Raw genomic sequence first — 15,642 nt, forward strand, 5'->3', positions numbered from 1 at the left:
CAAGACAGCTGTTTAAATGTTTTTTTGTTGTGGAGGGTTATTCAAATAAAATGGGACGTTATTGTACACAACTTTGACATTTAAATAAAAATGGTGTATTTGTATAACAGTGATAGCACTTGGATGCCTGTTTACTGTAACTACATTTCCTCTTTGCACGTTGTGTCTTTTTCCATCAACTAAATAAAGGCCTTTCCTCAAAACACCAAGGTATGTTAGTTATGCATTGGACCAAGGCTTTGTGTTGCTTCAGAAACACTGGCCTTCTTTAAACACGTTTGATATGGAAATGTTTTTTAATGCAGATCTGTCAATAAAGTATCTGTCGGGCTTCTTCCCTGGCTTATGAAGCCTATAACATCATAATTCAGGAGTTGTTCCTGATAGTGATGTAGGCTGACAACCACCATTTCACACTAATGAAAGACTCGTGAGGGGCCACAAATCATTGCATGTTGGATTTAGATATGCCATTCACAAGGTTTATTGTCTTTTTTTATTGTTTACAGCTCTGTTACAGAACTACACAAACAATTAATCTCACGCAAAGTCGTAAAGCTGCATCCTCAAGGCTTCTCTGAATAGAAATAATAACAACCACACGTGAATGCCTGCTTCGGTTGTGACGAAATCAATAAAGATTGTATCATTTGATTTAGCTGAAGAGACGAACAATTTGAACGAAGGGGAGAACCAAATTAAGCACACTTTGGGTGTTTATTCAGTGCAGCCTAGCTTGGAAAGTCTATGGAGTTTGTGTTACCACCCCCATCACTGACCAATGAGATGTTTGCCACGACAGCGCATGCTCTCTGCAGTGGAAGATTTCCTTAAAAAGAACTATAGCCTAGTAACAAGAGCGCCATCTCTGCAAGTGCATCAGAATTTAAGGCCAGTGAGGGTAGTGAACATTGGTTGGATCGGTTTACACAGGGTTGTGCTTTCCCACCACATATGTCTAGATCCCAAAATAAGAGACATTTTAAAACTTTATGGCATCTGAATGTTGCAATAGAGATCGAGAATTGGAATAATTGGCACTGGTTTTCTGGTTTATAACTATTGATGCTGCACCAGAGAAACAGAGGAGACACACAGGGCCGGGACGGCGAGAGCTTTTATTGACTCTTCATGTTTACAATAGTATGACTTGCAATAACACACAAGTACACACTTACCTATGGGAAGATGCAAATGCAGCCATTTGTTAACCTTTCGTGTTGCAGAAGTGTGTCCCTCAACAGGCAGCATCACATTGGGAGTTCTATTTCAGGCGTCACTAGACGTCATTTTAAACTGTAAAAACAGAAGAACAGGTAAACTGTGTTCTTATGTTTGCTTTCTAATTAGCTAGACAAATGGTTGTGTATTCTGGTGTGGTCAATGTTGCTCCACAAACAGTGGAGAATAATGGGGAGGCATGTCCAGGACTATAGGGCTTGAAGGGATGAAAGTTGCACGTTTCAAATTAATCAAGTATTGTTAACTTCTGAAATCCCCCCCTAACACAAAATGTGGCTTGTTAAGTGAGGCTCATACATTCTCTTAAACAATATATTAATTTGTATTTTTCCTCTCTGCGCTTTACACAAACATTGGGTAAGAAACAAAACCCGTAAACCGGATTGAAGCGCTGTGACCTGATCACGTGATCACATTCAAAGCTGCTTCTCTGTGCAAAGTTCAGGCCGTTCCCCCCCAGAATGTGACAACCCCCTTTAGCTTTAGATGTGTAGCGTCCCTTGTGAGAACGAAGGACCATGTCCTCAATAAGAGGTAAACAGCGTTGCCAAATGAACCCCGTAACATGTGCGCAGGGACTTTCTGGCTTTGTGCTCATGCTTGTGTACAGCACGCCTCTCACTTCCTCTCCTGCTCCAAATGCTCAACAGGCAGTGCTGACTTCTGACCTGTGCAGCAAAGGAACATTTCTAATGTTATTCTGTGCTGCCATCTAGTGGGCTCTGAATGGCTCTCGCACACAGGAGGACCAGGGAGAGACAGCGTGAACAGTGGCTACGCATAAATAAGATCTGACATCAAAAGAAACTGCAGGCTGCTTTTTGTTTTCAGATAAACCGCAAAGAGCGTACCCACTAGACACCAGAGGGATTATTTGTAGTGGCAAATCTAATTGTTAGTCTACTTTTTCAAAAGGACTATTCAGACCGTACACCCATAAGCCAGGTGAAAAAAATAATTGTGGCTCGGTGTGTGTCTGTGTGAGTGAGACAAAGCTTTTCTTTGTGTTTGCGTTATTCCTATATATTTGCACATTACTGGTCAATTGGTTGCTAACAAATTGGTTGTCTGGGGAATATTTTCCCTTGGATCTTCGTTCGTAACCCAGGAGTCTGATGCCCTTGGTTAATTGTGTTTGCTGTGGCCCAGTACCATCAGATAAACGCTGCCCTCAGGAACTGTTGGTCCACTCCAAATGTTCTCCAAGAGCACGTCAGACAGATTGACTTCAGGATGGGATGTGGTCACTCTGTCAGCCAAACTGAACTGAAGGTACCATTTGCAATTTTTAGACATAACAATTTTTACTATTTTCAATGTTTTGTCATTAAATAAAATGAATAAATAATGCAGTGATATGTAAGAGACACATAGAGGCACATGTAGCATTGATAACCCCATGGTGACGCCCTCTGGGGTGTTTCTGGTAATGTTGGGCCAAACTGACCGAATGCAGGTGCTGACATAGTAAAACACATGTCTGACGTTATGTGTTAGGCTAACTGCAATACTTTTGATAGCTCAGTGATCACTGATGATGATGAAAGCCTGTATGTGAGGAATTTGTATATGGATTGAAGGAACTTTAGTCCCCATTATACAACTATAAGTTGTATTTGCCGCTTCTCAATTGCATGCCACAAACCAATTACACAATAGTAAGGACTTTCCTGTACCCCTATTTTTATTTGTAGATATTAATATTCCTGTTCTTAAATATTTCTATAGACTAGACATAGCTATTGCCTCTAATACAAGTGACGGTGCAGAGGTGGAATCCACCAATATTTAAGTGCTAAACTTTACTTTAGTATTTCGAATTTCTACTTCTATTGCTCTGGATTTTACGAAATATTGTAGTTTTACTTTAGTTCACATAGCTACACAGCATAATATCAGCTACTTATACTTATACCCTAGATTATGAGTGTGTGGCAACATCTTCAGAGGTAGAATGTTGCCGAGCTCCAACTTCAAGTTGCTCCCTTATGCTGTGCCTTTAGATATTAACGAGTTAGTTGTAATGGGCCCGATAGACTCTTCCGTCAGTGCATGAACACGTGTGAATGGGTGAATGACATGTTGTTTGAAGCGCTCTCAGAGTTGGGAAGACAGACAGGCGCTCTTTATCAAAATAGTAAATACACGTCAATGACTGAATTTTGATGCCGAAAACATACAAAAAGTAGCCTCACCTGTATCATGATTATTTTATGTTATGGTGTTAGTAAATAATATTGCTATATTTCTGAAAGCAGACTAAAATATATAGTCCTTGCCCCTCCACTGGGTAGGGTCTAATACTTAATATTAGATTCACCATATTATATTTCCTTCCATTCTATTATTATGTTTCATTCACAGAGTCATCAAACATAAGCCATTGGTTGTATGTCGACCATTGGTTGTAGAGGCGTACAACCAATGGTTGACTTGTTGACAGCAGGCCGGTGGGCGTTAGGAAGTACGAGGCGTCCGTGAAGGCAGCAGCGGATGTCACACGTCTTCTCCTCAGCACCAGGAGCCCAGAGGGCCAGCCTGCAGCGGGTAATCCCCATCTCCACCTTCCACTCGTCCTCGTGCCAGCCGGAAGGGTTGCTATAGCTCACCCGAAGGAGACATGCGTTTGGGAGCGAATGCAAGTTGCGACCTAGAGATTCCATCTCCGTCAGGAGAAGCTTTGTATGGAATGCCGTTTTAGTCTAAATTAAATACATGAATAAATACGTAAATATATGAAATATGCATTTGAAATACATCATGAAATAAATAAATGAGGCAATAAATACATAAATATTAAATACATGTAATTATTTCAATGGTACTTTTATTTCATAATGCCACATTTCATTTCCAGAGACTTATTTCAAAATGCCGTTTTACATTTCACGTTCTTATATGCAAATCGTGGCAACATCTAACATTCAGAACAGACAACAGAGCCGTGTGCAAAAGAAGGCTGGCTAAGGGACGTGAGTGTTGAGATAATGAAAGACATCGGTGGGCTCCGAGGTAGCATGCTAGCATTAGCAGATCAAATCGATCAACATGGGTTTTCTGCAGATACGATTTTGACACATATTGAGGGTTTTTTGGAAATACTAGGGCGGATAAGTGCTCTTCAAGATGTATACATAGACAACGAAGTTTTAAATTGTTTAAGACTGATTGAGCACCGCGTGCGTGTGGAAGAGGTCCAAGTTGATGAAGTCAACATTAGCGCTGGTACTACAAGCACACGTGCTGGACGCCCGCCTCTGGGTATTCCTGGCGACAAGTTGGCTAGCTTTGTGTTGTCCGGTCTATCAACCCGAGAAATCCAATATCCAGGAATATCCAGGAATATCCTCTGTTGTCTGTTCTGAATGTTGGATGTAGCCACGCCCCCTGATTTGCATATAAGAACGTGAAATGTAAAACGGCATTATGAAATAAGTCTCTGGAAATGAAAAGTGGCATTATGAAATAAGTCTCTGGAAATGAAAAGTGGCATTATGAAATAAAAGACTCTGGAAATGAAAAGTGACATTATGAAATAAAAGACTCTGGAAATTAAAAGTGGCATTATGAAATAAAAGTACCATGAAATGAAAAGTGGCATTATGAAATAAAAGACTCTGGAAATGAAAAGTGACATTATGAAATAAAAGACTCTGGAAATTAAAAGTGGCATTATGAAATAAAAGTACCATGAAATGAAAAGTGGCATTATGAAATAAAAGTACCATGAAATAATTAAATGTATTTAATATTTGTATTTCAAATGCATATTTCATGTATTTATGTATTTATTTATTTATTTAATTTTGACTAAAACGGAATTCCATAGCTTTGGACCAGGACGCAGATATGCGGATATGATCACGTGAACAGCTGAATCCACCAATGATAAGCCGACTTTCCATAACGTGACAGCTGCTGTCGCATTTCATCTACTTTTCCAAAAACTACTGAAAGAACGTTCTGCTTGCAGTTTTTTTTCTTCTTCTTCTTTTGTTGTCGCCTCGTTATTCCTGCGCCATGGTGACGTATTATCTCATATTAACTGTGATTATCGCGCCTCTTTGGGGGGTCGGCGGAGAGCCGCGAACGCATCGCATCGCATCGCTTGACCTGCAACGCGGGAGTTAAATACAACATCGCCGTCAGTGGTCGGCGGAGGTGATGGAGCGCTGCCCCATAATGTCACCGACGCCGCCGTGGGCTCCCGGATTTCATCTCTAATGACTCATCTTCCAACTCTGAAAACCATCGTTATTTGCGTCTGCGTGCTGACAGCTGCTCTCATCACGTGCCTGCTCGTCAGAGTAGTCAGGTACGCGTTGGACGGTGCTGTGATCACAGCGAGCACCGCAAAGATGCAGCCACATGTGCAGATCACGGTATACCCTGTGGTCGTTATTGATTAAGAGCACGTGTTTGTGATACGTGTGGGTGGGCCTGGTATCGAAGGCGCTGAGCAACTTCGTGGTGTGTGTGTATGATTTTGTGTCCTGATGTGGATGTGACCTGCGTGAAGCGTGTCTACTAAATCGTTATCTAAATATCTCTCCATTCGCCACATAGGGTTTATTCTAAGTTCACTATGTTTCATATTACTGCTGCAATATTCTATTTGCAGATCAATTGGTTGCCTTTCCTGGTTAATCAGTAGATATTTTAGTTAATAAAATATTGGTAAATAGTGAAAATGGCCTTCACAAGTTCCTTCAAATTGCTTTGCAAAGATATATAACAGGAAAAAAGCATATTCAATCATGATTTGCACATTTCGCACCAAAGAATGCTCACACACAAATGTTGGCAACACCTTTTCAATTAATGTCAGTGGAATTATTGTTCCACTTTCTAATGTGAGGCTGTATGTGAGGGTGTGAGATGTCACCACTTTAGTCGTCACAATGTGGGAGAAAAAAAATGAAAAAGATGTAACGACGTTGTTGTTTATTCAGTTGGACCAAATGGTGAGATTGTGGCCTCATCTTATTTAGAGCGATGCACACGCGTGAAAGGGAACCTGAGATTTACTCTATTGATGCAATAACTAGTTGGCCCTCTTTTGCATTTACCCCGTTGTGGTCATATTATACTTTTAATTTGCTTAAATTAACTTGTCTCACTTTTCCTCCTTCTTGTCTCACGTTTTACCATAGCAGTCATGGAAATCCTTTACCTTGATTTTCCTAATATATTTAATCTTTCAACTCCGTTTTGACTATCAAATGTTGCTGTGTGGCCCCATAGTTGTGTCAAAGTAAGTTCAGTGCCACTACAGCAGGTCCAACTGCTTTTAGTAGACATCTATTACTCTCAACATTAATAAGTAATGCGATCCAGTACAAAACTACAGCAGCAGAATACAAATATTAAAGTATGCCTTTAAAATGTATATCTGCTGCATGAGCTTCTTGAAGGAAGTGGCTGTGTTAAAGAAGCGTTGTAGTCTGTCTGATCTGATGTCGATGTTAGGTTTCACCCTTCCGTCCTCTCCATTGTTCTTTAACACACAACCGTTTCCTCTAAGGAAGATTTGCCATCCTGTTTACCAGACGTTCTCGGCATCCAAGTCAGACCGGAATCTGCTGCAGAACATTTCCTCCTCACCACGGTGGTAGTGGTAACGCATAGAATTCAAAATAACTTTCCATTTTGTTCTGCAGGTGAATCCCAGCGTGGACGTCAATATTTGATAACTCCTGTTTTCCATGGAAATTGATTTCCTGTTTTTTGTGTAGTTCAAGTCTCATCGGATCAGATAATCACACTGCCGATGCATGGCTTTAATTTGTGTCGAGCCCCCATGGAAATCATTCTTTGCCGCTTTACTGCTGCTTCCATTGTGTGGCACATATTACCTGCACAATTATTTCTAATAGTATTATTAGATTATTTCTATTTTTTTTTTTTAATAATTGACTCAGGGTATGTTTGTGAGGTGTTTATGAAATACAACCATTTGCTATGAATGTGAACGCTATAATCTCTTGTGATCAAGTGTGCTGAGTCATGTGACATTGTTGCTTAATCGAACAACATCGACAGCAGCATTTAACATGTTCGACGTGCACACTGTGTCTTATTTTTTTTATAACAATCTGGCATCTCTTGTTTGAGAGATTGGTGAACAATATGTTGAGTATTAATGGAAGGTCTCCCACAATAATTTCTACCAAAGGCTCACTGAGTCTTAATGTTTAACTAGAAATTGACCGATTTCCCTCCTGAAGAGTTGCTTCAAGTTCTTGTGAAAAATCAAAAAAAGAAAGCCTCGTTTCAAGTGGCAACACTGGTTTTGACTAAAATAGTTTTGGCGTGTGGTTTTGACCTCCGTCTGCACCCTGAATGGAGTTAAAAAGTAAACAAAACGTGTTGCAGAATACAACTGGATCAGGTTTCGGCAGTAAATGGGAGGGAAGGTGTTTAGGTGACTTTCATTTTTAATCAAAAACGTTGTTGGATTGAGTGCACCGTGGCTTAGAGCCGCGTCTGATTGACCACCAGCCCTCGTTAAAAGAATACATTGTAATTCCCTACTCGTACAACTCCTTTCCAGTTGTTGGAAACAAGGTAATTGTCATTCAAAGAAGACTGCGTACATTTCCTGTCACTGTTGTCAGTATGAAAGCGACGTTTTTGATACAATGATCTCATCAGTCTGCCGGCTTTTTCTTGCGCCATCGTTCTGACTAAATGACCACTGTTTGTTTCAGTATTGTGTCATGTTTCATTTGGGTTTTTCACTGTATGTGCAGAAAAGTGCAGATCCTTTGTTGTGCCTCTGCTTTTGTGTGTCACCCATGTGCAGCTATGCTTTTCCATTGTGCCTTTGAATAGATCAATATTTTGTGTCTGGTATTACTAGGTATCTCTAATGTAAGAGAGACATTATTAAGACAGCCATGTGACTTTCTCCATCGGTCTCATCTTGTTAATAATAACTTGAATAAACCTAGTTTTATTTCTGGGATTGTGAATAGTACAATGGTTTAATGTATTGATTATTATTATCATTACTATTACAGGCACAAAATACTTCAATCAAAATCCACAAATATCTGCATCAACCTATATTGGCTGAAATACTAACCACAACTCTCCACACAAGTATAACTCATACGTCATTATAAATGGATAAAGGCATTTCTACTGCTCTCAGTGTTATTGCACTGAAACGGCTGCTAACTTCAACTCTAAATTCATTTAAAGCACATTATGAGGTTCATTTTTTACAGCTTTAGTCACCAATACATTCATTTAAAAAACAAACAACTAAGCTCTTCTTACTACCAAAACGCGGCTACAACTTGACCTCAGTCTAGTACAGTGATGCAGAAGAAGAGCAGGTATTCTTTGAGAAAAGTTCACATTGTGAGTTTACATCGGCCCAACTGTGTGCAAACATTCCCGTGTGCATTGCGCTCACAGAAGCATTGCGCTCACAGGCATTTCTTTTTACACAAAAAAGAAATGTCTGTGGGCTTTGTACTGTTCATTGGGAAATATTTTGGGCTCTAGGAAATGGCATCATCTGTGTGAAAGTGCAAGAACCAACAATGATTGATCAAGAGACGGGCGCACACTTACTGCATAGATTTAAGTGTGCAGATATCTCTTCTGGAGACAGAGAATGAAAATAATCCTTCCTTGCACAAAACAGTAACACAACACATTTCCTGGCCCAAAAACCCTGAGACTCGTGCAGCCATCTGCACAGTAAACAAATAACATTCACGTGTCTTGGATCTGGACAAAGTATAATAGATGTTTCTCTACAAACTGGCGCGGTTCTGCACAATTGCACCCTCCGGTAGTGAAATGCCAGATGACGCCCTCGGGAGCAGCCCCAGGGACAGGTGGTTAGACGTTACCTCGCCGCACCTTCATTTTCCTTTCCAGTCACTTGTCTATTTCTCCTGCCTAGAGGCTACTGCTGCCTCCTCAGGCTGTGCTCTCCGCGGTTCAGTGTGGAAGGTCACATTGAGATGCAGAGGTTGTACTATTCAAAGTAGTTTGTGTGACATGAAGGGCAGAAACTCTGCAGTAAAATGGTCTGATGGAGTGAATTATGAGCAGATGCTTTAACTCTGGGGCACAGACGAGCTTTGAAGCTCAGTCTTACTGAGAAAACGACAAGGTCAGGGGGAGGATTCATCTGACACCGCATTAAAAAAAAGGACAAAAGCATTGGAATTATTCTCGATAAGATTTTTCTCTTGTAAAACACTAAGCAAACTGACTATAAAAACGATGGCCCGGTTCGACCCCTCTGCAATTAGTTGTGTTAGTTGTGGCGTACACTGACCAGCGGTTGTTGGTCTTTCCAGGAAAGAAGCAGAGCACAGTGTGGTTGTGATGAGGGGCAAGGACAGCAGAACAAATTGCTCAGATCGGTTTTATGGCAGCCTGAAGGCAGTGGATGCTGGATGCTCGATTTCAAAGATCTGCAACAAAAAAAAAATCACCAAGAATGATCCAGTTCTAAAATATGTCAAAAAAATGGTTATCAAAATAGAATTGTCCTTTTATACCACAGCTCAACAAGTTATAGTTCATTTATCAATATCTACATATCCAAGCAACGGAATTGGATAAAAAGAAGTGAGTGGTACTTTGTGATATTTTACCACTATTTGCAGAGAGTTAAAGGAGAAGATCCATACCGCGAAGAAAACCCTCAGCACTTTGTCGACTTCAGCTGGTTGCTTGGTAACCTCACTGCGACGACACGACTACGGGAACGCACTGCACCAGGCTTTTGTTTAACAAGAAATTGCCAAGTAACTCCCAGTAAAAGCTAACGAGGTTGCCAAAAGTCTCAGTCTTACTCTGTTTTGTGCCACAATTGTGCAAATGCTTGTTTGCCAGTTTAGCTTTTCCACACTAAGCTCACCTCCTCACTCCTGCTTCCTACTTAAAACACAAACAAGATTAGTTTTATCGACCATCCAATCCAACTCTTTACAAGAAACCCAATAAGTGAACATCGCCAAATGTTCACCAGTTATTTAAGGGCCATCAATAAATCATAAAACCCTAACATGTCTACCTGAACTTCACTTCCTAATGACTCCAGGTGCACAATGAGAGAAGACTCAGGACATCAGCTGTAATGTTCTGCTTAGGAACAGCCACCAGGGCTGCAGATTAGAGCCAGCCAACCACACCCCATTATAATGCCCACACAAGTGTCCTTAACCAGGAGCAGCCCGATCAACCTCTCACCCTCTGACGGCGTGGAGAAGGCGCAGCGAGGGGACGGCGGTGCGCACGTCCACAGTGTGAGATAGGATGAGACGGAGGGCCCACTCCACGCGCTCCTCTCCCCCCTTGGCCATGAAGGCCGGGATCCACAGCACACTGCCGCTGAGGCTTTGCAGACGCTGCAGGAACTGATCCAGAGAGTAGTCCTCCACTGGTGCCAGTGCACCTGAGAGAAAGCAACACAACAAAGACAATTTCATTTCAAAGTCAGCAAATGGGAAATTGTTTCCTTTGTGTCTGGTTTCTGTCTTAGATTTGAGCATCTCTACCACACACGTTTACAAAGACATGTTTTCTAAATGAAGAACAAAAACATTTCTGAGCAATCAACACAGCTTCAAAAACCCGCTTGGTATATAAATAGGAACGTTTTTTGGGAGGGGACAGGTCTGTAGCATGTTAGCTAACACTCAGTTCAGAGTCATGGACTGACAAAGGTTTGACATCACACACGTAGCGGGCGCTCAAAAGCATGTTCGGAAATGTGAAAAGGATTCATATGCTCTGTCACCAGACTCACAGCGTGAGCCTCAATAAAAAGCCAAGAACCTTCACTTTAATCATATATCTCCTTAAAGTGAGCCATTCGATATACCAGTTGACAGGTCTTTCATTTCGTAAGGCGATTACAGTGACTGTTACTCTGTAATGGGTACAGTTAATTTATATATATATATATATATATATATATATATATATATATATATTTACCTTTTCAAAAGTCTTGATCCTCCGGTAGCTCATACATTACTGAGCCACTTATATTCAGTTTTGCTCTTAAATACTCTCCATCTGTTTATGCTCTCTAGCTAGTGAAGACTTTTTGCTTTTCAGAATTCTCTACCAAGAGTGAAACAGAGCGGAAATACAAGTGAAATTCAGCAGAAAAGCAGCATGGCGTTTTGTTTACTGCTGTTAAACTCAACCTCCAAGTAAATACCAGAAAACACGGTAAGACGGTAATTATCTTCACAATAAAGCAACTCTATTCTCTACGGTGTGGGAGGGAAACAAAGCACCAGTGCCTGTTTTTTAATAGCTTAACATAATCCAAATTAAAACTTGTGGTCGCCGTTCAGCGCGAACCTATGAGTACGCAAAACATCAACAACACAATTAATTTCATTAAGTTTAATCCAACAATTCCAAATCATCAGAAATAGACGCATGATTTCCACTAGACGGCATCTTACTATTACAACTTAATGGTTACTGTCAATATACTATGACAGCTTCTGCTTTAGGAAAGAGTTCAGAGAGAAATGGCAAATATGCACATCAGCCGACTAATCTATTGGTATAAGGTCCAATAAATTGCTTCAGTATGCCAAATTGTTCCATTGCATCATAACAACACTCAGCTGGAAATGATCTTGAACCCAAAATACCGTCTCCCTAATCTGTGGAAACCCCCCATGGGGCAAAGGACTATATTTAGCCGAGGCATTATCTCTGCATGAGATACGTGCATGTCAAAAGAAAATTCCTCAGCTTCTCAAAATGTCACGTTCCCTTTTGTCTACCTTCCGCCGACTATTAGCGGCGCGGCCTCCGGCGTTATTATCCCGCTGCTGTGGTCTACAAATCACGACCCGTCCTCATCAGCATCGCAGCACAAGACGAGATTCGCTCAATTTCAGGGAAAGGGACATAAAAAAGGATTTTGACTGCGACCACAGACGGATTTCTTTTCCTCCAATAACAAGTGAATAATGAATAAGGCACTCAGCGACTCCTTAAACACAAGACAGACCCCGCTGATGGCTTCTAAACACAATAAACAAGAGCGGGACCCCTGGAAGCACTGGCACAATTTGTTTCAGCTGGATGCAGAGGCCTTTCAAAATGTCAGTACGATGTATAATCATATATTTAATTGCTTTGAAAACTCTTGAGGTGTGTCTTCTTGGGTGCATTTGAATGCCATTGGCTTCTTCTTCAGAGTGTCCCCTCCTGTATTGTCCCCTTCACGTCGAGGTGTGAAGCTGCAGCTGTAACCTGAAATCTGTCCCTCACATTCCAATGCACTCAATGTAGATACAGTTGGATTTATGCCTCAATGAGTGAATATAACAAAGCATACATCGTTTAAGTCTTCATCTTATAACTAGTACACTTTAATTACAACAACCCATCATTAATGATCACCGTTCATCACACTTCATCATAAGATTTAAGACAGTTCATGTGGTTCAATTCTCAAGACATTTGCCTCAGTCGGCTGTCTTACATTAAGTTGTTCATTTATTACCTGACAGGAGAAAAAACTCCCCAAAAACCCTCTTTGGGGATAAAATTGGGAGAAATCCATAAAGGACGGCAATTGGCATCCGTCCCCAGGTTTTAACATCACATTGTGACAGAATGTTAATGTGTAGAGCAGGGGTGTCAAACTCAATAGCACAGGGGGCCAAAATTCAAAACACACTTCAGGTCGCGGGCCGAACAGAATAAACATTTATTGAACACACTAAAACTAAATGTATCTGTGGTGACTACAATCCGGTAGAGTCACGTGAGGCTAAGTACGGGAGATTGGTGTGTGGACTCGTTCCAAACAGACGCAGATTCCTCCTGTGAAGTTCATTGATTTTATTGTCCGAAAGTCAAGTTAAAAAACATCCAAGCAGGCGAAGCGATACATGCTGTGCGACGGTGCAATAAAGTGCGCTGTAGGATACGGTCAACAAAAAGTATCATCTCCCGACTCACCCCCATGTCCATACAACCATCACTCCGCCTAGATGCCTACACTCATTCATAAACCACTGCACACCTGCCCACGTGATTCTGATGATAATTACATTTCAAAATAAAAGTACCAACACTCACACACAGGAAGTGGCAGACGGCCGCTACATCCCAGCCCCTAATTATAACACTGTAGTAATTACAAAAAACACAATAAAACATACATCAAACGAATGCCCATGATTAATATTCCAGTAAGGGGGTGTAGTCATCTTCTTTCACGAACGAGTCTAGTCTAGGCCAGAGGTTCAAGCACTTAGCCTGTCAAGGTGATCTTTACCACCACCTTTTGTCGTGTGAGTAGATCAGTCAAAAGTAATTGTCTCTTCAGACCTCGGCTTCCAGTAGCAAACAGACTTTGGTTATTGTCCTATCTAAACAATTGGTCTTAGTCTTGATAAGTAGCCTTCGTACTAGTCCTTTTCTGTCTTTTGCCCTTTGATCTTCTGGTATTGCTGTAATCACGGCGCGTCGATTACTCGTCCATTTAGTCAACTTAAAACCTTCTCGATAGCTTCCAGACTGAACTGCCCTTCATTGTCCTCAGCACGTTTTCTATGTGCAAAACTAGCACAACTTGGTGATGAAGTTGCACCAAAGAGATGCGCCTTCATTCTGTCCACCAGTTCTTGTGCAAAGTCACCATAGGGCCACCAGAGAAACCTCAGCAAATCCATGTCTTCTGCTGGTACTCTCACTCGATGGAACATGGACTCTATTTGTGCCAAGATTATCACTGGTTCCTTCCTGAATCTGGTCACGACACCTATCAATGAGCTGGTGAGATCTGGTCCCTGCTGGAGCTGATCATTGGTAGATTTCATCTGGAAAGGTGCTCCGCTGTCGAACTCCACCCGCATCGTCCCCTTTCGAGGGTGGTAGATGCCATGGTGCGGGATATACCACAATCTCCCATCATCACGAGTCAGTTCCTCCGCAGATACTCGCTCAGCATATCCTTTGGAGACAAGATTGTCCACAAAGTCTGCATACTGCTGTCGGAAAGACACATCTCTCTTGAACCTCCTTTGAAGGTCTAGAGTACACTGCTCTGCGACTTTTCTGTTATTTGGCATGTTTAATTTGTATTCTCTCAGGGGCAATGAAATCTGGTAATGTCCGTTCACAAGGCTCTCTGAATTTCTGACCAGCTTCATGATTTTTTGGTCTTCCCTTGACAAAGCAGGTTGCTCCTCGTGGCTGCATTCTGGAAAATCAGTTTTGAACTGTTGCTGCCAGAGCTTATCCAAGTTTGAAACTGAAACTCTATTGACTGTGACAATGTCAAATCCATCGCTGCGGTCTCCTACCAATGGTCCATTAACAGTCCACCCTAGAATTGTTTTGATGGCATAAGGTCCATCGTTCAGGCTACGGATCACTTCTAATGGTTCCAAGGCCTTTGGCACATTTGTTCCTATTAGCAGCTCGATTTCTGCATCGATCTCTGGCAGATGAACATGTCGCAAGTGAGGCCATCTCTGAAGATCCTGTTGACGTGGAATATTTCCCTTATTGACGGGCATACTCTCCTGAGTGAAAGTACTTCGCAAAATATCTCACCATCCAGACCAGCCACCTCGAGACCTGTGACTAATTGGGTGTTCATGACCTTCTCTTGACCCATAGTACGTAAAAGGATACAAGTTTTCTTTCCTGTGAGATTAAGCCTATTCATTAAGTTCTCAGTGCAGAAAACAGCAGTGCTTCCTTGATCTAGGAAAGCATAAGTGAGCACTGTCTTATTACCTTTCCTAGACTTAACCTGTACTGGGACTATGGGAAGTTTACAATCTTCCTCACCAGCCCCAGTGAGGCCATTGGACATTAAGGCTCTGCCCACTGCCGTGCCTGGCTCTTGTTCAGTTTCAGATTTTGCTTGCTTCTCCTTAAACTGAATATGAAGCATTGTGGGGTGCTTCATACAACACACTTGGCATGTCAACCGTTTTTGACAATCTTTGCTGATATGTCCTGTACATAAACAGGAAAAGAAAACACCATTTTCTTTTAAGAATGTGATCTTTTCGGTGCGAGTCTTCTCTTCCAGGTGAGGGCATGACTCTAGAGTGTGTTCACCTTCACAAAACAGACAATCTTTGATGGGTCAGGCAGTGTACCGTTTCCATTCCTGTGTTCCAATATTCCTATTTTCTACCGTGGTCGCAGTTGTAGCGAAAATACTTCCTTTGGGTTTAGAGATGGTTCGATTCGTACTTTTACTTAATGCTGGCGCGGGGTCTTGGATATTCCCGAACACTGGGTGTGTTAGAATTCTAACTTGCCTTTCAACGAAATTAACAATGTCGCTGAATGTAGCCCTTTGGTTACGGCTCTCTTGTATCTCGCAGGCTACTGTTCTCCAGCAATCCCGAAGCTTGTATGGCA

At 41.6% G+C, this 15,642-nt stretch overlaps 1 long non-coding RNA gene across 1 annotated transcript; it reads right to left on the reverse strand.

The window, feature by feature from the left end:
• Positions 1-13,083: 13,083 nt before the first annotated feature.
• On the reverse strand, positions 13,084-15,350 carry LOC144391289 (uncharacterized). Its single transcript, XR_013455199.1, has 2 exons — positions 14,925-15,350; positions 13,084-14,654 (listed from the first exon to the last, which is right to left on the reverse strand). It is a non-coding gene; the product is annotated as an uncharacterized LOC144391289 (long non-coding RNA).
• Positions 15,351-15,642: the final 292 nt, after the last annotated feature.

This window comes from Gasterosteus aculeatus, chromosome Y (assembly GCF_964276395.1).
Source record: "Gasterosteus aculeatus chromosome Y, fGasAcu3.hap1.1, whole genome shotgun sequence".
In the NCBI taxonomy this organism is placed as follows: domain Eukaryota; kingdom Metazoa; phylum Chordata; class Actinopteri; order Perciformes; family Gasterosteidae; genus Gasterosteus; species Gasterosteus aculeatus.